This window comes from Protopterus annectens, chromosome 7.part0, assembly GCF_019279795.1.
Source record: "Protopterus annectens isolate FY-2018-M chromosome 7.part0, PAN1.0, whole genome shotgun sequence".
In the NCBI taxonomy this organism is placed as follows: domain Eukaryota; kingdom Metazoa; phylum Chordata; order Ceratodontiformes; family Protopteridae; genus Protopterus; species Protopterus annectens.
Window position 1 is genome coordinate 385,161,728 of NC_056739.1, and position 23,205 is coordinate 385,184,932.

Genomic DNA, 23,205 nt, shown 5'->3' on the forward strand with positions numbered 1-23,205 from the left:
GGTCTGATGAATGCTGAATACAGTGGAACAATGACTTTCTTGGACTTAGATGCCATACCTTGTTGTATGATTTTTTTTAAAGTACCTAAACCATACATTCCAAGCATTTTTGGAATACCCAAAGTTCATAAGAACTATATGAACCCCCCCGACCCACTGTATCATCTGCTGGGTCAAAAACACAGCCTATAGCAATATGCATTGACAAAAAGTTGAAACATTTTTATGATTTATATCCCCACATACTAAAAGATTCATGGGATTTTTTGTACAAGATAGGACATTTAGAATTTAACAATGACTTTTTGTTTATAACCATCAATGTCAAGGACCTTTTTTCAGTTATTCCCTATGATAGAGATCTGCAGTAGTTTAGAGAAATGTTACTGGAGCTTGAATTTTTGCAACACTCAGGTTTTAGGACTATTCTAGAAAGCATGGAATTGTTATAAAAAAACAATTACATATATTTCCAGGTTGAGTTATACCATCAAATGGATGGGGTTGCTGTGGGTGCGGCATGCACACCCATATTTGCAAACATGGTCCTGTTATACTGGGAAAAACACTTATTTTTGAGTCACAGTACAAAGACTACATCAGGATTTATTTCAGATTTTTGGACGATATTTTTATTTTGTGGAAAGGGGGCTTACAAACTATAGAAGGTTTTATAGAATACATAAATAACACCACAGACTTTTTGAAGTTGATATATGAACCCAGAGAAAACGAAGTAACATTATTTAGATGTGACCATTACGAAGGATAATACTAATGGGAAATGTATTTCAAAGCTATATAGAAAGGAAGCTTTCTCAAACTCATATCTTTGTTATGAAAGTAACTATCCTTACAAACAAATGAAAAATATAGTGAAAGGACAAATGATACGGGCAGCCTGTATGACGTCTAATAAAGATGACTTGGTGAAAGAACTGGATTATATTGAGGGGATGTTTTGTGAGAGGGGATACCCAGATAGCATGGTTAAAACTATTAAAGAAGAAGTTCTAAGGGGATGGGGAAATAAATATATACCCCTATTAAACTACGAAAGTAACAATAACAATAGAAACAAGGACCAAGGATCAGTTAAACGTGACATACATGGTATATATCTAGTGTTGACATACATCCAAGATACTAAGGGGATTCAAAACATAGTGACAAACAACTGGAAGATGTTCTCTATTATGCCCAACAAATCCAGAGTATTTTCTAGGCCACTAATGTTTGGGTTCAGGAGAAACCTCAACCTAAAGGATATTTCTGTAAGGGGAAATACAAAACCTATGGGCACAATATTACGAACATATACATGTGGTATGTGTGGTCAATGCTCCTTTATGTATAACCAAAACACACTTACATTGGATTCCCCAAAAGTCACTTTTTACCCACAGAGGCGTTTCAACTGTCATACCAAGGGGGTGATTTATTTAGTCCATTGTAAGGTATGTAGTTCCTACTACGTGGGGAAGACCGAACGTACATTGAGGCAGAGGGTGTATGAGCATATATATGACATAAACAGGAAAAAGGACACCAATGCCCTTTATAAACACTGTCTGCAGTGTCCCCATGCAGGCTATAAGTTTTGGGTTATAGCGAAAGTTAGTCAACAAGAAAGAGTAGGTGACTAGGAATCTAAGCTAGAATTTAGAAAATGTATTTGGCAATTACAACTTGATGCCTGTGTCCCCCCTGGATTGAATGACCACCTTACACTAGCTCCAGCTCCTAAGTTATGAGCAAACAGATATTAACAGTATGGAACAACATCCAGTTTTTTAAGTGTTTTCTACGTACATATAAGTGTTTATATATATATATATATATATATATATATATATATATATATATATATATATATATATATATATAAAATATTGCAATATGTGAATATTTTGAATTTTTAAACATATTTTGAAGTTGGTGTTGTCTTTTTAAAAATGTAGTATGTTTTCTATGTAACAGCCAATCAGAGAGGTGCTGGGTGTATTTAAATGGCTTTAGATTCAATGTCAGGTGAGTCTGAAGAAGTTTCTTGTGTGTTAGAAATGAAAGCACTAAATCATTTAAGTTTATGTATTTTATGGGATATTAAAGTGTGGAATTTGATCGACTGGGAGTACTTTATTGGTACTGGAGCAGCAACTGAAGTGAATATTTGGTTATTGGTGTCTTTATACTTCAGTATTTCACTTGAATTCTTGGTTTGTTTATATGTATGTTGCACAGCACAGAATTATTTCCTCACCTCTGTAGAGACATGATGGTCAAAGGCTAGATTACTATCTATGTGTGTTCCTAAGTGTGACGATTGGGGAGAGATGGGCGAAGGCTGCCAGCCTAGTCAAATAGAATTTGATATATAATTCTGGCATTTGTAAATAAATGTAAAATACAGACATGTTTCTTGAGTGTAAAGAATACTGTGAAATGTGGAACTGCAAAATATATGACAACATTGCACTCTACTGGCCCAGTGAAGCATGTTGTACCCTTTCATGTTAGAATTCGGCTCCAGGGCGGCTGGATGAAGATGTTATGCCCATTGTTTTCTGGCTAAAGTTTATGACTAGAATTTAGAAGTGGAAGGTGATTTATTGCTCTGGTTTCTGCTAGCATATACATGTGAAATGTCTTGTATTGTTGTAAGTTTCTGAGGAGGTGTTAGATTGCTAAATAATGCAGTTTGTGGCCTGAGAACTCAGACCAGGTGTTAAGATGATGCAATATGAATACTGGAAAAACCTAAGTGTCAAAAATGATGTAATTGTGGGAGGGCCTTAGAGACATGTTTGTTAGTAATGTTTAGATACTATTTCTCACAAGAGACTGAAAGCATTTTGACTTTGGACGTCTAACTTATCAGTACTCTGCCTTGTGCTCACATGTAAGTTTTAGCACTGTGATTTTGTGTAGGAATAGTTAAAGCTAGTAAAGATTAATTAGGTATTTTTCTTTGAAATCAGACCTGTTCTACTGTATTAAAGTTTCTGTGTGATCTCTGAACTCTTAGATATCTATGTGGTGTAGTTAAGTTTTGTCTTGTGTTTTAATTATTTATTAATAAATATTTTTAAAACCTTCTACCTGTGGTTTATTTGCGTAGAGATAAGCTCTAGAGTACATTGCATATTTATAGAGGTTATTGTAACTGGCCACTCTAAAGTAAGCCTTGATTGATAGTCATACTACCATTGGATATTAATATTGCACAGTAATAATTGGACACCCTTTTAAGGGCCTTTTAGTAGCTGATATTATTAACTGGGTGGTGTCAGTAATTACTACCGTATAGTCTGGGTAAAGGGGCACAGTTGCAGAATCTGTGTCAGCCTTTCCCAGGAGTGTCTGTGAAGTTGTATAGATATTTATCTCAAAGTGTGTGCGTGTGTGTGTGTGTCAGCTACTTGGTAGAGATACGAAGCATTGGTTGGACAGAGAGGGTACTGGAGGTTTTAGCTTGCCCAGTTAGGCTGAGACCTGGACCCTATAGCTGTGCCAGTGGGGAGTCATATTGGGGACTTGGTGAGCAAGGGAGCAACCAGCCCCAGACTGACTGTGATCTCTGTGTGCATTTAAGAGAAATTGTACTTTACTGTGTGTATTAGTTATCTTTTCCTCTTCTAGGAGATGACCTCCCTGGTGTTAGTGGCAAGGATTGAGGCTCCTTGATTGCTGGGCCAGGGCACGGTCGTCACACTAAGTCCCTGACTACTTGGTCAACTCTAAGGGGTGTGTTGTCAATATGATCGTTACCAGGGATGGATGACTTCCCAAAGGATACTATTATGCATTTATTGGCATATAGTTTTAGTGCATGGCTATGACACCAGTTGTTTGTCTGTGTCAGCCCCTCATGGAGAACATTTGTGGCAGTGTAAGATTCTATGACAGCTCCTAATTTGCAATCATCTGGGAATTAAGTCAGCCAGAGACTACTGACATTGGCCTTGACTTCTGAGAAGTAAATGCCAAAAAGGAGCGGTCTAAGAACTGATCCCCAAGGGGCTCCACTTGTGACATGCATCTTTGCAGAGGCAGACTCCCCAATTCTAACTTCCTGGGTCCTGTCTGTGAGCCAGCTGGCTATCCACTGGGTGACATACAGGTTTGTACCTAACATCTTGAGTTTGTCAACACTGCTCAAGTGTGGTATTGTTCAAATGCTGTGGCCAGGTCAAGGTAGACAGTGTGAATGATTTTGGCCTCATCCATTGCTTTGATGACCTTCTCAAAGAAGTCCATCAGGTTGAGTAGGCATGATCTACCCTTGACGAAGCCAAACTGGGCTGGATCCAGTGTCTGGAGGTTTGCTATATCTATATTGATCATTTCCATGATAATTCTTTCATGGCTTTACCTATACAACTAGTGAGACTTATGGGTCTGTAGTTTCCAGGGCCTGTATATGGCCACCTTTGTGCAGAGCGATGACTGTTGACTTTCTCCATTCATGAAGTATGAAGCCTGTTTGGAGGCTATAGTTAAATAGTAATTCTAGAGGTCCTGATAGGTCATTTTTTATGCTATTTAGAAGACATCCTGAGATATTGTCTGGTCCCACTGATGCAGTGTTTTTGTTCTTAGAGAGAGCATTAAGAACCTGTTCTCTAGTGATAGTAGGGGGTGTTATATTTGATATTTCCTGAAGGAAGGTTGAGGGGAAGAGAGGGGTAAAGTTGGAGCTGAATTTATCAGCCAGGAGGTTTGCTATATCTTCTGGCTCAGTACAGGTGGCATCATTTACAATGAGCTCTGCACAGAATTGTGTATTGCCTTTGAGGTTGCAAACATGGCTAAATAATGCTTTGTGGTTGTCCTTGGCCTGGGAGGCCAAACTTACCTCAAATTTGGCTTTGGTAGACTTTATTTGTCCTCTGAGTTGTTTGTTTAGTTTGATGAGAGTGTTTTTATCCTTCTGGGTGCTGCACTTCCTAATTTTTGCCATGATTTTCTTCCTTTTGTTATACAGCCTATTGATTTTGTGATTCCACCAGGGTGGCTTGTTTTCTGAGTTAGTTCTGTACTTGTTCCTGGTGGGTACAGCTGCCTCTCTGCAGCTATTAACATGCTTGTACAGGGTTTTGTGAACAGTTCTGCATAGGCAGCAGTGTTCTCAGGGTTTATGGAACTTGAAGATTTGCCAGGTTCTCACTTAATAGCAGGAAATTAGCCTTCGAATAGTTCCTGAATATTTCAGGTTTAGCTTGGGGTCCAGGTTTTATTTTTACTTCAAAGGAGACCATTTTGTGGTCTGACCTTACCAGGGAAGACATTACAGTAGGGGGTGTGCAGTACTCTCCCATATTAATGAGGACCAGATCCAGTATGGTTGCCCCCCAGGTGTGTGAATTGACTCTCTGGTTGAGGGAGTTTGTGTTTACAAAATCCAGGAATCTCTGTGCATGCGCATTTGGTGTCATATAGGATTCCCAGTTAATAGTGGGGTAATTAAAGTCACCCATGAATTTGGTATTGGGTTGGATGGTTCGTGCTTCTAATAAGTTTAAAAACATGGTATGAATTTCCTTAAATAAAAGTGTCACCTTGTTTTCTCCATATTGGATGACTGACCATATACTGTCTCTGATGGACATGCATGAAAACAGAAATGAGTTCAACTGTCTTCATGGAAGGTAAAGCAAAATTGTTGAACAGTATTCTTCCCTCACCAAGAATGACGCTTCACCTAGTTCAAAAATTAAATCATTTGTCACATTGATTGGCTCGTTAACTGGTGTCTTTATTGGAGAGCAAGTTTATGTCTGCCTGTGACCACCAACTTTGCAAGTGATGGCCGGCACTTGTCCTTATTTATTCATTTGTCATTTGTTAACTGGGTTTGTCCAGCTGAGCCAGAAGCCCATTTTCTGTGGAGACCTGAAGAGAAAAGCTTCAAATATGCCAAAAAATGACATACAACATGCATTAAAAATTATACAAATCATATTTAACAGTTACATATACTCAAAAACTATAGAGATGAATTTAACAATTTAATGAAACATTTATATAAAGTAAAATGTCAGGTTATTAAGCAGAGCAATTTTTTTACAGAAAACAAGTATGACAGGGATTAAAGTTTAAGTGTGGCCATTTACATTATATACGGTAAGCTGATAGCATCTCGTTGGTGTACAGGATGGTTTCAATCTATATACCTAAAAGAAAGAAAAAAGAAAAAAAAGTTTTATGGAAAGAGAGGTGGGAGGATGAGGGTGGGTCATGGCAAGGGTAGGAGCTTGAATTTGCAAGGAAGTTTTTCAGTTCTTTTTTGAAGGAGTTAGTGTTTTTGTTATTATGAATATTCGAGGGGGAGTTGGTTCCAGGCTTGGGCCACTGTACTTTTGTAAAATAGTTTGCCTGTGTTTTTATTGGGTTTATATATGTGAAGGAGGTGTTGATCAGAGCTACAGAGTGTATGAGTAGGAGTATAGAGGGATATAAAAGAGGAGAGGGAAGGACAGGCCAAAGGTTTATTGATTAAGAATTGAGTAATTTGTAGCTGGGATAGAAGCAGTAGTTGGGGGAATTCTAGCCATTGAAGTTGTTTTAGAGCAAGGCATGGTGAGATCTGTATGGTTGGTCACTGGCAAATCTAGCTATTTTGTTATATGTTTATTCTAGCTTGGTGATTAAGGTGTATTGTAGATGTGTAAGTTTTGGAGAGGCATAGAGAAGGCAGGGAAGGAGGTACGCCTATGCTAGAGAAAGTTTAGATTCCGAAATCAGCAATTTTTGTTTCTATAGCGAAGTCCAAGTTTATGATGTGTCTTTCTGATGCATTGTTGAATATGAAGGTCAAATTTTAACTGGTCATCAATTATGATACCCAGGAGCTTAGTGTGTGATTCAGTTTTGATGACAGTGTTATCAAGAGATGAGACAGTGAAGGTGGTTTTATGATGGGAGAAAGATTTAGGAATAAAGAGAAGGAGTTTAGTTTTTTTTACAATTTAGGATGATTTGGTCTTCATGCAGGTTATAAGTAGTGGCTCAAACTTTTGTTCCCTCCATAGTGCCTTTTTTAGGCAAAGTTCAGCTCCTGAGCATACCCACCTATCAAATTTAGAACTGAAAATATCAGGGTTGGTCTGCTCAGTACTAATAGCTTATGCAGCAAAATATCCATGAAATAAATCAATTGAAAGGTCTATTTATGTGAGGCACGTTGGCAGGCATGTTGTCACAAATGTTTCATTCAACTAAATGACATTAGAGCATGTCTGTTAATTAGTGCTGCCAGGGCCAAAGCAGATACTAATTGAGTTGACTGGACCCTCCTCTTTAGCATTGTATTTCTGGCTTTGCATGATTAATGTTTAGTTTGGTAAAGCCAACTGTCCTACAAGCCTGTCAGCATCTTTCAAAACTAGTGGCACATTAGGCACTGGAGTGACCTTGAATTGTGACTAATAAATGAAGGGAGTACAATGCAGTATACAAACCACCTTACTTATCCTTTGGCATTGCACAACAGGAAGATTACCTGATACAGTACAATGTGTGTTGACTTGTTCATGTGTACTTATTCTTTTTTCATGGTGACAAGATCCACCACTTCTTTCCTTACAGATGTTTGTTGTTTGATGTTATAGCATAACCTAAACAGCTCACTAACTCAAATTTGATTTATTCTACTAGTTGGTAGCCTCTTCAGCATGTGCAGTATTAATTGTGCAGTTAATTTATGTAAATTGGTAAATATGATAATTGTTGATCCCACTGTATCATAGCTCCACCCAGTGAAGTTCTCCCCAACCCTGTCTAGTTGGCACCACCCCATTCAGGTGTCTCCAGCAGCCCACCTTATATTTGAAGTCACCAGCCGCCACTGGAGACAGTGTGTAATTTTCATGATTTGCCAACCCAGACTAGAGCAGCATATGGGGAATTGCTTCTCTGAGTGGTTCTGTGTACTGGGACAGACTGCTGAATGGGTTGTTTGAGTAAATGCCTCATAGTAAGTGCTTCTGCGTACTGGGCCAACTGCTTCCTTTCCGTGCCTGTGTCCATTGGGGGACCCCTTTGTGATGGAGGGGCTTTAATGTTAGTGGATGTCTGCATGTGCTGCTCATATTGCCTTCAGTACATGTTTAGTTGATCAGAATGCTGACAGTGTCATTTATGGATATTTTTCTCTTTTGGTAATTGTGTATGCTAGGGCATCCCATTGAAGTGGTCATTTGGAGTAATAATTGATTTCACCAATTATATGAATAGTTAGATTAGTGTGTGAATATGTAGGGTGGCCAGGTATGGGCATGTATAATTCAGCTAAATACTGAGAGGAGTTGATGTCCACCATTGTCTTATTTCAGTCCATGTGGCCATTTGCATTGACTAATTATGGGGCTGCTGTTGAAAAGATGCTTAATTTTTGCTTTTTCTCTGTACCATGGCAAACCAATGAAGTGATTGCTGGGGAAGATGTTTCATTTGAGTGCTTGTGACTACAGTGGTAGTCCTTGCTGGGGGGTAGTGAGTTTAACTGCAGTTGTCCTAATATTGGGTGATTTCAATTACCCAAACATTAACTAGGAGAACTACTGAAGTACTAACTCCCTTGCCCAACATTTCCTAGAATTTATAAACTCAAATGCCCTGGATCAACTAGTCAACACTCCCACCAGAGGTGACAACATATTGGACCTGGTCATCACCAACATGGGAGACCGGTGCTCCACACCGGAGGTCAACCCCTCGCTGGTTAGATCTGACCATAAACAAATCACTTTGGATATCCACATTCCGCCCCCACCCCCGGACAAGGAAACCACTGTGAAAAACTTTTCAAAAGCAAATGTCACATTACTTAAGTCCAAGGTGGAAAGTTTCAAGCTTCCATATTAAAGGATAACATTGTCCAAGCTGCAAAATCTTTTACTAATGCATTCTACGGGCACCTACAAGAATGCATGGATCGTGCTATCCCAAGCAAAACCAAGACTAACTCCTCCAAGAAAAGGAAACCAGTCTGGTGGACTCCTGCCATAAACAAGCTATACAATAGAAGGAGGAAACTAGTACAGAAAAGAGTAAAATCCCAAGAAGGGAAGACATCCCTGATCAGTATCAGCAAGAAACTACGATCCCTCATAAAATCATCCAAGGCGAGTTTCGAAAGAAAAATTGCCAAGGACTCTAAAGATAACCACAAGGCATTCTTTAGCTATGTCAAGAATCTAAGTGGCAATGCTCAGATTGCTCGGAGTTAGTGCAGAATGGTACAAAATATGCTGAACCAACTGATATTGCCAACATCCTGGCAGACAGGTTCAGTGCAAACTTCACCCCCCGTCACCCCCAAAAGGGTCCATAACCATACCAGAAGCATGTAGAGCCCCTGAAATCACAGACACTCAGGTTAAAACAGCCCTCTCCAAAGCCAAAAACACAGCATCAATGGGACTGGGCAGTGTCCTAGGCTGCGTCCTACATGAGCTCAAAGACAAACTAACTCCTCACCTAAACACACTGTTCAAACTCAGCCTCTCCACAGGTTACGCACCCATAGAGTGGCGCACAGCAATGGCTATTCCACTCCACAAAGGTGGAGCCACAACAAACCCCCGGGAACTATCGCCCTATAAGTCTGACTAGCTTGGTCTGCAAGGCTATGGAGCGCATCATCATGGAACTCATTAACAGATATATTGGGAACCTCCAAACACTGGACCCTACCCAGTTCAGCTTTGTTAAGGGCAGATCATGCCTCCTAAACCTGGTGGACTTCTTTGAGACAGTTACCAAGGCTATAGACAAGGGAAAGGTGGTACACACAGCCTACCTAGACCTCGCAAAGGCCTTTGACACCATTTCCCATTCTAGTATTATAGACAAGATCACCAGCCTGAATATAAACCTCTACATCATAAGATGGGTTGCCAACTGGCTCACAGACAGAACCCACATGGTAAGAGTTGTGGGAGCTAGGTCTGACTCTAAACCGGTTACAAGTGGCATTCCCCAGGGCTCAGTCCTAGGATCCCTCCTGTTTGGCATATACTTCTCAGAGGTACAGGCAAGCACAGGAGGACTATGGCTGACCAAGTTTTCAGACGACTGCAAACTAGGGGCTATAATTGACTCTCTGGCTGACACAGACATCCTTCAAAAGGGTCTCACTGAGACAGATACCTGTGTCAAAATCATGGCCTCAAGCTAAATGCCAAAAAGTGCATAGTCATCCCCTTTGGAAAAAACAAAGTACCCACAAACTACCTCATAGGTGGTAGTCCCCTAAATACAGAAGCCGTAATAAGGGATCTGGGGACCCAAGTAGACAGTAATCTCTCCTTTGATAATCACATTGCCAAAGTGGTTAGAAAATCCTTCTACGTGGCTCACCTTATCACAAAAGGGCTCTCATCTAGATCAAAAGAGGTCATTGTACCCCTCTACTCATTGCTCATCAGACCCATCATAGAGTACAATGATCCATTTGGGATGCATCTTACAAGACACCTGCAGCAGCTGGAAAGAGCACAGAAGTACCTCACCAAGAGGATCACTGGCCTCAAACAGGTGCCCTATGCAGCTTGACTGAAGAAACTCCAGCTGTACTCGGTTGCATAACGTCTACTCAGAGGTGATCTCTGCCTGACATACAAGGCCATGTCCAACCCAGAACTGATGGACATGCTCCACCTAAAGAAAAGCTTATCCCCTTGAGCCACATGGTCTAGGGATCTAAACCTCACCACAACAATAAATAGGACGTGCTGGAGGGATAGATTCCTGTCCCAGAGACTTCCCATGCTTTGGAACAAGATTCCAATCTACATTAGGCAGAGCTCCTTGCTAACACGCTTCAAGAGAAACCTTGACTAGTGGATAGGAAACAGAAAGTTTACCCCGGGGATCACTTCAGCGGCTCTGCTGGACAGAGGCACAGGGAACTAATCTAAGGGGGTGGCGAAAGCCAACACATTCTGGCTAGGCTTATAAATGCCTTCGGGCAGGTAGCCTAGTACCCTAGTACCTACCTATGAACCTACGTATGTGTGTACTTGGGCATACTGTTGTGGGTCTCGTGTGGTGCTAAAATGTCTGTCTAGTGCTAGTGTGTACTTGAACACAGTACTGAAGGGCAGAAAATACAGAGTGCTCACTTGGGTTATGCTTCATTTTGCTGTTTAAATGTTTAGTGATGCTCTTGATGTGAAGAATATTCCATCTTTGCGTTTGTGTGAACATCAAATGACCAATTGTCGGGAGAATTGTTATGTGTTAGTGCTTCTGTGTTCTGTCAATGTATTAGCATGGGGAACTGCTTAATTTTGTGCTTGTGTTGGTGTAGACCAAAACATACTAATATGGTTGTTGGGGAAAAATGTACATTGTGGTGCTTGTGCATACATGAAGACACTACTGAAGTAGACGTTCCTCAGAATTCTTATAGTTCTGCTTGATTGCAGTTGGTCAGACTACTGAAGAGGTACTTTGATCTAAATTTTATTTTGTTAAGCAAACTGAGATGCTAAGTGAGGTCTAATTTCTCCTTTTAGTACTGCTGTTCCCAGGGACCATGTAGTGATGGTGTTGAGGTAATTACTTTCTGCTGGTGTGTCTGTGTACTTGTATATAGTATTTGGGTGGTAACTGGTGAGGTGTAATTGCGGTCGTTGTTCAACTGCAGAGGTGACACAATCAATTGGATTTTGTGTACTTGTAGTGCTTGTGTATAGCTGCTGATACTCTTGAATTGTTCACATCAGAAGTTATTTCATTTTCATGTTTGTGAGTGTTTTATCCCCACCTGTATATGGCTACCTTAAGATAATTTTGTAGTTTTTGTGCTTTTACAGCTTCAACTACAAAGGAATGTGTTGGTAGGAAAATGCCTCAGTTTACAGCTTCTGTGTACTTGGACAACTGATTGAAATAGTAGTGGTGTTAACTGTTTCTATTTGCTGCTTGGGCATAATACTGAAATGTTGCCTTGTGCAATTGTTTTTTGTATTCCAATGCCAACCTTTGGAAATGTATTCATTTTAGTGCTTGTGTGCACAGGGCCAAACAACTGAAGGGAGTAGTTGTGTCAATAGTTTTGGCTTGGTGCTTGTGCCTACACACATGAAGATTAGACTGTGATGGACAGCTGGCAAAATGTTTCTGTTTGCTCATTCTGTTTTCTTGGACAGATGCCAGAGGGTGTTGCTTTAAAAACACTTTGTTTTGCTTTTTGTAACACTTCTGCTTGCCAACTTGTGACCGCTGTATTCAAAGATATTTTTACTGCAGTTGTTATCCAGTCACTGTTTCATTTTTGAGACTCTGCTTCTGTAGGGGAACCCTTTTAGGGGAATGTTTTCCAGTCCTTATTGGATCACATATTAGGAGCGCTGGTGAAATTCCATAATTTCAATATTTGTAAAGACTACATATGGGCTCCATTCAGTAGTACTTTTGTTGTAATAGGTGGACATCGCTGATATGACTTTTGATTCTCTAGTGTGCATATTTTGACCATTTCAGGCTCAAAATTGGTCACTTGGTAGCAAATTGTTGCTGCAGTTTGACAGTTCAGAGACAGTGTTGGGAAGTGCCCAGCTGTAGGACAGTTTCATTTACATGCTGTTGCAACTGAGTAACACAGTTGAGTGTAAAATGTTTCAATGTAGTGCCTTTGTGTCCTCGTCCAAACCAATAGAAGGGGGTACTTGTGAGTAAATGTACATTTGTTGCCTGTGTCTTCATACATAGTCATATTACAGAAGTGGTGATCCGTAAAAAGGTGTAATTTTCATGCATATGCGCTGACTGATGGGAGAAGCTTGGGGAATATTTTTTAGTGGTTGTGCAAGTACTGAAGGACACCTTGACAGGAACTTTCATTTCAGTGTTTCTGTGTTGCTATGATGCAGTTGTCTGTGCTCTGTGCTACATTGTCAGACTGGGCAGAGAATTGATGTACTTGTTATGAGATAGAGTATACCAACACTGGCTCTAACCTGGAAGCTATTAACCTAGTACAACTTGTTAACTGTGCAGTGCTAACATGGGATAACCACACAGCAAAGTTTGTGAAGTGTCAGTATCTTGTTAGTAAATTGTGTTTTACGCAGATTCTTGAATATTGTCAACAAATAGAGTCAATTGCTCACAGACACTGTGCAGTGCAGAGTGCGATGAATATTAGTTGAAAGAGTCACTGTGTCGATTATAGTGGCAGGTGCTGGGTCGCTGCAATTGCAGCAATCTGCATTTGTCAGAATTAAGATTGAGATTGCCCTAAGATTAGTTGAATACTGTTCTTTCAGCCTTGCAATAAGGGATTACAAATAGGTCTGGAGTGCATATTTATTGCTTTGTGATTACTGCCATTCATTCAGTTCAGAGGAATAGCTCACTGGACTCAGCTATTGTGTTTACACTGCTTACAGGCATCTGCCATAGGTATTGGGCATTACTTTGGCCAATCAAATTGCTATTTGCCCTTTGTGATGGTAAAGGTGCCATATGATGAGGGGTTATGTGCTGACTATCCAACTAGTCAGCATTTTCAAGATATTGCCCATGATTTCCTTCACTTGATTTTTTTTGTTGTGTAGCTGAGATGATATCAACTGCTTTGGGTGAAGTGCCTGTCCTACAGTACTGCTGGCTTTGATCTTGCTGATATTTGGATCAGTACTTATGTCGTTCTGATTGGTCTGGTGCAGTTGTGCTGATGACGATTGTGTTTTAGTCCTGCTCACAGTCATTTAATTTATTTATTGGCCATTATTTCTTGTGCTGAGATTTTACTTCTCAGTTTAGATGAATGAAAGACCACAGTAATGTATGCCTGTATATGAGACTGCTGGCATAGAAAACAGAATTACTCACAGAAATTGGTTTAGTTTATCTAGGTATAACACAAAAAATGAAGCCAGCAGACAATGGTAAACTGTGGATTTATTGGACTCCTATGAAAAACATAGGTAGTCAAAAGCAACAAACCGTTTTCGGCTAGCATTATATTATTTAGCCTTCATCACTGTAAAAAGTGAGTAAAATTAGACACATTTAAATACCATTCATGTGAATGCATATCCAACAACCATTGGTTCCTCACAAATTTTCATTTAATCCAGGTGAAAATAATGCACCCAATTTAACTATCCATTTGTTTTCTTTCACATTTAAAAGGCTATGCCAACCTGCTTTAGTAGCCCTATTGCCCAAGATTTTATGAATTTAAAGGAAGCACTAGGATGTTTATTAGTATGTTTAAATAAGGCATTAGTAGGTTTTTTATTCCTGATTTCACTTAAATGTTCAGAAATACGGATCCTTAAAGGTCTGGAGGTCTGACCAACATAGAATGCAGAGCAAGTACAGGTAGCTAGGTAAACCAGCCAATCAGACCAACAGTTAGCAAAAAAACTGATATCAAAAACATTGCCTGTATTATGACTAGTAAAGTCCTTTGTTTTGCTAACATTCTTACAATAAGTGCAGTGGCCACATGGTACACAACCTACTAGAGGATCCCCAGTCAACGTTCTTTGACTAAGATTATTGGGGCCTCTGAGAATGTGCTTGTAGGGGCTCAGCTGGGAACCAGTATTCCTCCCCTTACAGAATGAGTACAGACACCTGTCACCCAAAATCGTGGAGAAGTATTCATCAGCCTGTAATATATTCCAATGTCTCTGCACACTATTAAGTAAAAGATCCGTATTTCTGCCATAGATGGTCACTAGACAAGTGACTGCTTGATTATTCACTGTTTTTTGTTTGTACTGTAAATTCTCCCAGCTGTCTATAGTGGAGACAGAATTGCTAGCACTTAGGACAAGACCCATAGCATAACCCTAGCCTTAAATGTAGATATAAGGTCCTGCTTATGATGTTCGTAGGTGTTGTCCTCCGAACAAATGTGTTTAATTCTAATAAACTGGGACTTGGGTATGTTCCTGCAGACATGGGGTGGATGATAGCTGGAGGCATGAAGAAGGGAGTTGTACTGAAGGTACTTAAGATATACCTGTGTTGCTAGGATATGATCCTCATTCCTCGTAATTAATACATCCAAAAATGTAATACTCCAGGAGTGATAATTAGCTGTAAAATTGATACCCCACTTATTATCGTTCAAGTACTCTACAAATTCCCTGAGATATGACATCCGATCTCCATACCATCCAACAGTCATCCAAAAGTCTTCTCCAGATGCTGATTTCATCCAGGTATATGTTATGATTATTATCATAAATCAAAAACCCCTCTACATAGGCCATGAACATCGCGTAAATTGGGGCAAATGATGCCCCCATGGCCATCCCTTGGGTTTGCCAATAACATTTGTCTTGATAATAAAAGACATTCTTAGTCAATACATGTTCGGCAAGCCCAATGAGAAGAGTGTTGAAACCTGGAGAGTAAAGTTCAGACCTCCGCAACCAATACTCCAGGGCATCCAAACCTGCCCACTGGGAATATTGGTATATAGGGCGGAGACATCCAGAGTGCAGAGTAACCACCTAGGTTCTAATTGGGTGTCCGCAATGATTTGGAGAAACTTTGTGGTGTTTTACAATCTGGATCTAACCCACTTAAGTAAAGGCTGCAAATGTCTAGTGAGGAATTGGGATAGGGGTTCTGTCAAAGAGCCCCTACCTGAGACAATAGGTCTACCTGGTGGAAGGTTTCAGTCCTGCTCACAGTCATTTAATTTATTTATTGGCCATTATTTCTTGTGCTGAGATTTTACTTCTCAGTTTAGATGAATGAAAGACCACAGTAATGTGTGCCTGTATACTAGACGTCTGGCATAGAAACCAGAATTACTCACAGAAATTAGTTTAGTTTATCTAGGTACAATTGCTAATTCTTTTTCACAAGACTTGCTGCTCCTACTCCTACTCCTACTGGAATAGGCTGGGTATCCTTTTTACACAGTAACCTAATTTCTGCCTGTAAATCATGGTATTTATGCATGCATCTCCCTTGCACATAAGACAATGCAGTTACTGGGTGTAGCCGTTGCCAAGATCAATCCCACTTTTGTCTTTTCATGGACTACTATATCTGCCTTTCTCATAGCATTTGCTATGATCCTTTGTACCTAATGTTGCCAGTGTTTTTCAGCCTCTTCCATACCATAATGTTTGCACAATCCCCAGTGCAACTTTCTTGCCAAAATAATTATGACTTTCAGTATACAGTCCTTCTGCCATTAGTATGTCACCACCAGCTACAAGATGTGCGATTGTTTCCAATGCTGTTTTACACAACCTAAATTTGTCCATTTCTCCCACATGTTCAATGGACTGAGTGGGCTAAGTACACATTGGTTTAAAATCTTGGGCCTCCAATTATTAACCTTTTATCTTTTGGTTTAAATTCACCTCTCCTTAACCATTCCTGCATTCAATCTACATTGACATGAAGTTGTTCCAGGATTTTTCTATACTTGAAACTCTATGCATTTTCCAAATGTCTTGCCTCCTTGTATGATTCTTTATTGTACATTTTTGTTTTTGGCAGTGTCATTTGCGGACTTGATTTTTAATTTTCATTCCTGTGTGATGCCAACATGCTTCTGCTAAAGTAATCTGGGAAGTCAGTGGTGTTGCTTGATGTTATTTATGCCAGGCAGCTGTGTATTAGCATTGAGACATGTATGACATACTATAGTAGCTTAGCAAAATTTTTTTTTCTAGATGGCCAATTCTGACAAATTTTTCTGGGTGTTGTCTATTCTCTCCCATAGTCTAACTGCCCACATGACATTTCAAGGACAACAGAGTTCAAGCTAGGGGTATCAGTTTGAGCTGACATATTGTCATGGAGAGCCAAGGAAGAGGCATTGTATGAGCAGCCACACTGACATGGAACAGCAATCTGTGGATCCTGATTTCTGTACTCTGCCATGACATGGTGCTTATGTGGCCACTGCACAAATATGAGCATGTCACATGAATGCCACTGTTGTGGGTCATCACTTCATGCAACTGAAAAATGGGGAGAATTAAACTCTGCATTGGATCAGAATCCATGCATAACTATGCATCTGCATTTTGAATCGGCTTGCCTTTTGCCACATGTCCTGGAAATTATATTTGGACACCAGCATAAGCTTAGAAGAAGATTCCAACAAACACAATGGACAAAGAGGTACAACTCTTAATGTTTGTGTGACTGTGCTGCTGAGTGGGTGCCCGCGTAATGGGCTGCCTTTGATAGACTGTAAGGACCATAGGAAAATGTAGGTGGCAGCAGATAGTGATAAAAACATTAGTAATGTACAGCAGTGTCAATAACTCAGGGCATGTAGATGTGCAAGTGGCAAGTGTTCTATACTACTGGAGAATACCAATGTTAAGTGCGGTGTGGCTTGTCGGTTATGTGCATTGCAACAGTGTAGACATTCCTCATGTGGTGTTGGCCAAGAATGGACTTGAGTACAAATTTATTCCACTGGTCTTTATATAGTGACATCAATTTTTTTATTTCAGGTTGTATTATCTGGTGGCCTACCAAGCATATTTTGTGTGGGTCTTTAACAATTGGAGAGTTGGCTTTGACAAATGAATGGTCCTTCCCGTTTATGTTGTTTTGCGTATATGAGCAGAGTTTCCAGCGGAAGACAGTGATGTTGCTTACACTAGGTTTCAGCCTTTTGAGGAACTGTGGATTTTTTCAGAGTACTGAAATGTCATTTGGCTAATTTATGTTTGTAAAGCAGCATGTAGTGATTGTTATGAGGGAATAAGAACACAGGAATTTCTTTTAAGTGCTTCTATCCCATTCCCTGTTATGATTTTTGATGATATGACAACTAATAAAGTGCTTGAATCATTATCTGACTCAGATATGTTTGTGCCGGTTTACTGTTATAATGTCAAGGGGCGAATGCACCCATGAGAAAAATTCGAACTACAGATGATCGAATGTTTCATATGGGTGCATTCTCAATGTTTGAACGTTTATATTAGCGAATGTACTGTGCATTTGTTAATAGAAAATTGAAGAATTGTACAGAGATTGTGGTACAGTGCAGTTAGGGAAATTCAGCCCTTGCCTCACTTTAGTGTGATCTTGGAGATGGAATATATACTTAGCAGGGGAAATGGGGGGGGGGGCGCAGTCGTTATGTCAGGTATAGGAGTTCACTGTATGTGAACTCCTATACAGACATCAGCTGCTGTGTTAGAAAACAATGTAGAATCTGCTAAATTCAATCAGCGGTTTCGACATTGTAACTCATTCTATTTTTTTCACTTTCGAGGTTTACTTTCGATATATCTGTTGAAAATTATTTTGACATGCGACATATTGATAGTAAACCATTTGTGTCCACATGCTTATGGTTCTTGCTACCAATGTCTGCATTAAGAGCAGTGCTCCAGATCATGCATACTTTCAACACTTTTTTTTTTAGAAGGTATTGTTGACCCAGTAGATGCCACAGAAGGTAATGTTGAGGAATTAAAGAGCAACCACAGGAAAAAGTGAAATCATTTTTTGGATATCCACCAATACAACTGGGAATATATCGAGCCTGTTTGAGCGGTTGGTCACAGGCAGCACGCTTGGTGTTCATAGACATGAATTTCAGTTTTTTCTTTACTTGTGCCACAGTATATAATATGACAGCAGTATATTACATGGCTCAGGCATTTAAATGACTAAGCTCTGTTAGCATGTGACGAACACCAGATTTAGGGTTCATGAATGTAATTGGTATTAGTAGCACAACAGTCGGTTGAAGTGTTGATAAAGCTATATTGAAATACAGTACAGGGTAGTAACTTTTGTAATAGGGAAACTTAGTGTTATAAATCTAGTGCTGTTAGACAAGGAGGTTATGCAGTCAGTGTGTAATGCAGTGATGAATGAATTAATATATCGTCTACTGCTTGGCAATGAGTTGCATGAGCAACTTTCTGTGCAATGCAAGGTAAATACAATTCCCTTTTTAGGTCCGTATATCAAGCTGTGAGAACTTCTAATTTGAAAATTGCCTGTTTTGTCTTTGTCACAGACTAATATCCATATCCTGAGACAGAATCAAAGTGAGCCCACGGCTGAGATAGCAGAACATAATTTGGTTGACGATCAAATGGAAGACTGTCCTGTGATTGAAGAACATGTGGAGGTAAGTAGGGATGAAGACCTTGTGGAATACGGACTGGTGGTAAAGCATTTGGAGTACTGGTCAGGTTAGGTTTGTCAGAGTAAGCTAGAGCATTTTAAATGGAGATATTTATGTGAGTAGTACCAGACTACAGCATTGTGTATGTACTGTCAAGAGAACAACAGTGAAGAATATGCATCTGCTGTCATGTTCTGTCAAGACAGATTTAATAATGTGTGTAGTGTTATAAGTACTGTAATTTGTTTTTGGTGATTGCTGGGCAATGTTGCAGATGGTGGTACACAATCGTATGCCATTTAGAAATGGTGTTGTATGGTATTACAGTTTCAGCTGGCCTCATCAGAATACTAATGGTTGTTAGTAGTGAAAGACTTAAGGATAGTAATGGTAAAAAGTGAGGCAATGCTAATGGGAAAGAATAGTGCACTTAATGACACTAAACCTGGTTATAAGTGTGATTAAAATGATTTAAATGAGTGAAAGTCTGAAACATGTGAATGGACACTCAGTAGCCTTGTCAGAACATAAGAGTGGTAAATGCCTTCCTGTCCAGACGAGGTTAAGTGTTAGAAATGGGTTAGTGGCATGCTATCTTAGAAAAATTGAATTAGAGAGGTGAGGTGGATGTGCACATCTACATGTGGCATTGTTTTTTAAGGTCTTGCCAGACAGCATTGCAGTGAGAATTGCCTTATTAATTTTGGTTATATAATCGGAGATACGAGTGCCAGAATTGTATAAAGAGGTAGTCGTAGGCATAGAAATCTTTGTGATGGAAATTGAGAATTGTAATAGGAGTACTATAGCATGCCAAAGTTCTGCCAAAAGAAAGGTTGCACTATAGGAGTTCAAGCCAAGTTACTGTACCTTAAAACATGACCTAAGAAGATGATTGATGTAACTGTACAGTTTCCAGGAGTTAGAGTCTCACCATTCATAGACTGCACATAATGCAGAAAGTCCAAAGTAGTTCAATGGGGAATGACTGAGCCAGGACCACAAGAAGATTACAGTTGCAGTGATGTGGGTACCTATAGCTTGAGTGTAAATACATGTCTTTTACAAAAGGATGAGAGTTGCTGTAAAGCGTACATGTCTCTTCAGATGAAGGCTTGCAGCACTCCAGTCAAGCTACCTCAGGCAATCCATAACACAAGCATACAGAGTGACTCCTCAGTTTCACAGTGGGCTGATGATATCAAAAAGGATCCAGACTGGTGTTACCCTTCTGACAGCGTGTTAACCTCTGAGATGGAAGAGATAGTGGTGGAAGAGGATGAAGATGATAACTGAGCCAAAGTTCATTGTTTTTGAGTCTTGCCTGGATTCCCTGCTGTTAAAATTGACCTGTCTAAAATGCCACACACCTGCTGTTGAAGTGGAAAAAAATTGAATTTGGGGTGAAATGTATATGTGAAGGTATCTTACATTAGTGGACACAAAGTTCTTGAGTGTCAAAGTCAACCATTAATAGGCTGAATACCAGCTGGAAATCTACTACTTGTATTGTCTGTCCTTTTCAGTAGAAGTACTATGCCATTATTTTGTGATTCTGTGCATATCTAGAACTGGAATTTATCAGGGAGATGACCTTCTATTCCATTCAAAGAGATTATTTGTTCCCAGTATTGCAGAATATCTGAACACAGCATCAGAATTGCCTACTGGCAGATACAATGGGGAAGGAAATAACGTTAGCTGGAGATGGCCAGTGTGATAGTCCATTATATTCAGCCAAATACTGCTGCTGTAGCATGATGGACCTGGATTTTGGATTCATCATTGATTTTTCACTGGAGCAAGTTTGCAGAGGGTATCTTTGGTGGCACTGGAGAAGAAAGCTTTTAAGAGGTGTATGACTAACTTGTTGGATAAGAGTGTTAAGGTAAGCCTTGTGGCAACAGACAGACATCATAGGATCAGATGTTTGATGCTCAAGGAATTTCCAGAGGTGGATCGCGTCTGTACCATATTATGCTATGATGTAAATAGAGAATGCTATTTCATCATACCGATAATATCGAAACAACAAAGTATCGAACAAACGGGACAGCAAATTTTTTCTCAGGGGAAAAATTTGCTGCTCCGTAAAAAAAAAAAACAAAAAAAAAACTTAAACACAAATTTAAGTGGGGGTATTCACCCCCGACACCCCCCCATGTGGGGGACTGTGCCCCCCACATCTCCCCTACTTAAATATAGCAACTCCGAGATCGCACCATAGTGGAGGAAATGGCAAAGTCCCGAAGATGGCCCACCAAATTTTTTCCCTGGGAAAAAATTTGATGTTCCGTGACTTCACTATTTTGCCATTTCGACAGTATCGGATCGACTAAATAGCATTCGCTATTTAGTCCATTCAATAGCGTCATATAGACCCGGTGGATCACCAGTTTGATGTGTGGCATATGGCCAAAAGCTTAAATTAAAAAATTACAGAAGGTGGCAAAAGGAGAGGAAAATGAGAATTACTGCAGTGGTGCCACAGTATTTCAAATCACCTGTTGGTGTGTCGAAATGTGTGAAGGCGATAAAGTTGTACTACAGGAGAAATGGCTGTTGTTGCTCTAACGTGTAATAGACTGACACAGCTGGAGTGGTGCAAAGAAGGTTTCTTGTTGTGGACATCAATGGAGATGAGAAGAAGTGGCTTGAAGAAGATGATGCGTGTCACAGTGCATTGAATAGGAGTGTTGCAAACCCAATTCTTCTTTAAGATTTGAAGCACATTACAACATTTTGACACACTTTCAACTTGGAGGTGTTCCATGCATTACTGTGCAAGTATTGCCCCAAGTTTGAGCACTTCAGTTTTGCAGGAATGAAAGCAAGAATCATACTGTCCATCCTTGATCATAATGAAAACCTCAGTCATTAACAAGCAGTGGTCAGTTCCCTACCAAAAACTGTTTGGCGCTAAAGGGAGAGCTTTGATGCAGCATGGTGTACCCAAAGGCAAAGCAGGAATGGGTCATGAAACCAATATTTGAGAAGTGAAAATCTGACTACATATATTATCTGATGATGGAAGTTGTAAAAGCAAAAATATGCCTTTTGGAAACTGAACCCATGTAGGTACCCACCATTCCAAAAACTATTGATAGACACTGGTGATTGCAAGGCATATTTCTAGATTTGGAAAAAGTAATGAAAATCCAGGCTGATAAAGTATAGTTGCACCTGTGGCCTGGGTAAGTACCATTTGACCCAGAATTTTTCCTGTCTTTGATGTATTTATCTCATTGTAGTTTTTGTGCATAATGTCTATGTGTAAATGGGTACATGGAATGTGTGTTTTCAGTTAACATTGATCTTGTGGCTCTTAGCAGTTTACATAGGATCATAGTAAGTTACTAGGGTAATGCTCCTAGGGCCTTATAAGCATAGCCAAGGCTACCCTTGGTTCCACAATCAGCAACTACTGCCCCGAAGAAAGGGAGACACAGTTGGAACCCCCCGGGGGAACTTACTGTTATCCATACAATGGTCTAAACTTTGTTTGAAGAGGACCAGTGAGGTGCTGTGACATGTAGTTGGAGTCTTCTCCACAGGTGGGGTAACCTCAGAGAGAAAACAATCTGTCTCTCAAGCAGGTTCTATTAATGTCATCATATGAGATTAAAGCCATTAGAGCATGTAACGCATGTGCAAGTGAAGTTATGAATAATGGAGCATCTGAGGGACACGGAGAATAAAAAGAACACGAGTGCACTATATTTACTCAGCATGCAATGCAATCATTTTAGGAGATTTATATTTTGTAATAGATAGAGTACCTGAGAATGAGAAGGGTGGTGACTCAAAAATGTTGTTAGAAGTAAGGGAGTGTCTTTGGCAACTAAGATTTGATGCCACAAAATCACCGGGTATAAATGAATGCTGTTCTATTTTGAGTATTTTAAAATATAAGTCTCATTTTATTTAATGCAAAGAAACTATTTATTTATTTATTTGTATATTGTTTAGTAAGTGATTTTTTTTAGTTTGTGGTGTCAAAAGTTTTATTATGTTTATGTTATTTTTTTCTTTTTAAATGAACACCCGATAAGTTTATAGGCATACAGTGGTTAAAAAGTGGGAGTCTCAGAATTGTGAAA